We start from the raw sequence: 1,994 nt of genomic DNA on the forward strand, positions 1-1,994 counted from the left end.
ATCGTAGGTTGCACTAGCTCTCGAAGTTCCCAAAAATTCCATATCGCCTTCTTTAAGATGGATGGCTAATGGACCTTGTCCAACTGTGGCAAAATATTATGGTTACGTGGTCAATAGTTACTACTATCACACAAAAAATCATGATGATGTTAGGAGGATTCAAAATAGTGGAGTTAGTATAACGGCTACCACAATGCAAGTCTCTAGTGCTAAGGACAAAAGCCTCGTCATGCCAGATATGATCTTTTATGGTGTAATATAAGAAATATGGGAGCTTGACTATCATGGATTATCATTTATTTTATTCAAATGTGATTGGGTTGAGAATAGAACTGGAGTCAAAATAGACGAGTTTGGGTTTACTATTGGGTAAAATAGAGTCCATAATTCAAGCAATGGGCAACTTCGTAACATGGCCTCGTGAACTTGTAGTTATGGTTAACAAGAAAAAAATATGCCTCTTTTTCAGTATATGAGTTTAGTTATTTATTATTTTTCCTACTTTGAATTTTTGTAATTTTGGTTATGGTAGGACCATTCAACAATTAAAAGCTTTGGCCAGTCCACCAAACTTTTGAACTCTTAAACGGACATGCCATGCATAACATGAACGATGTAGACATGATCCGTATCACTTTGAACGAGCATATATTTGGAAGAGAAAAATTATTTATTTAGGCCACGATGATCTGATCCAATATTGCAATATGGTTGAAATAGGCTACATGTGTATTTTGACATACATTGCATAAGTATTACTCATCTAGATTCACTCATGTATACTTTGTTTCATATTTAAATAATAACTTTTACTTTGTTTAGGTATCTTTTGGATGAATGTGGTCGTGATATTACGAAGAATTTTTTTATAATTGATCAAACAAGAATATCGCCACACGTGAAGTCTCAAGATATTCGATCAAGAAATTTAGCCAATCAACTAGAATTGGCTAATTTAGACCAATTAATCCTTATTTCATATAACACAGGGTAAGTAAATACAAGTTCTTGAGTTATTTTTAATTTGCATTATACACGTACTAATGTTTCAAAATTGTTGCTTATTATAGTTATCATTGGATATTGATTGTAATTAATCTATAAGAAAATTGTGTTTATGTTTTGGACTCTCTTCAAAGTAAGGTTCAAAAGGATTTTTATGGAGTTATAAATATGTAAGTGTAATTGATTTTTCTTAGCTCTTAATTGAAGTATTTATATTTAACTAATGTTTTCAAACTATTTAGTCGATTGAAAACATGGCAAGTCAAGCACGATCTCCAACACCATCGGTCTTCTCCAAAGTGAAAACCTGTAAAGGTAAATTTGCATTCATTTTTTAACAAGTTATGTTCATTCGAACATAAGAATAATTGTTTCCAACTTCTTTATATGCAATGCCCCCGTCAATTAGATTGTGTAGGATGCGGGTACTATGTGCAAAAGTATATACACGAAATATTGGATAATCCTACTACTCCCATTACTAGCCTCGTACGTAAATTATTTATTTTTTATATACTAGCTTTAATTTAATAAATGGGTGTAAACTTATGTTGAATTTATCTTTTTTTTTTCCCTCTTTGTAGTTCAATACAAAAAATGCATATACCCAAGGAGAGATTGACGTAATTCGGACCTGGGCAAGTTTTGTTGGCTGATTTGTGTAAAGATGTAATTCTTGTTTTTTGTCTCAATAGAATGTAAATACTAGGTTAGAATGAATGCAAATTTATCTAACCATGATCTATTTATTGGAAGATTTATGTATAATATTTTTGTGTTTATGGGGTATTTGGTGTTAAGTATTCATGGAATTAGTACTAATTGATATTTGTGAATGAGAGAAATGATGGCTTGGTATAAATATTCTATGAAAGTCTGTTATTGTTATACAAATATTGGTGATTAGTGTGTTTATTTCATATTTGATGAGTATATGTAATGGATTGGAAATATTAATTCTTGTTTGTGGATAAATTCATAGTGGAAGA

At 31.0% G+C, this 1,994-nt stretch overlaps 1 pseudogene; it reads left to right on the forward strand.

Annotated features, from left to right (window-relative positions):
- The first annotated feature begins 674 nt into the window (after positions 1-674).
- LOC150029952 (uncharacterized) lies at positions 675-1,661 on the forward strand (annotated as a pseudogene).
- Positions 1,662-1,994: the final 333 nt, after the last annotated feature.

The sequence above is a fragment of the Benincasa hispida genome, unplaced genomic scaffold, assembly GCF_027475165.1.
Source record: "Benincasa hispida cultivar pf3 unplaced genomic scaffold, pf3_genome.v1.1 HicScf77, whole genome shotgun sequence".
Lineage (NCBI taxonomy): Eukaryota > Viridiplantae > Streptophyta > Magnoliopsida > Cucurbitales > Cucurbitaceae > Benincasa > Benincasa hispida.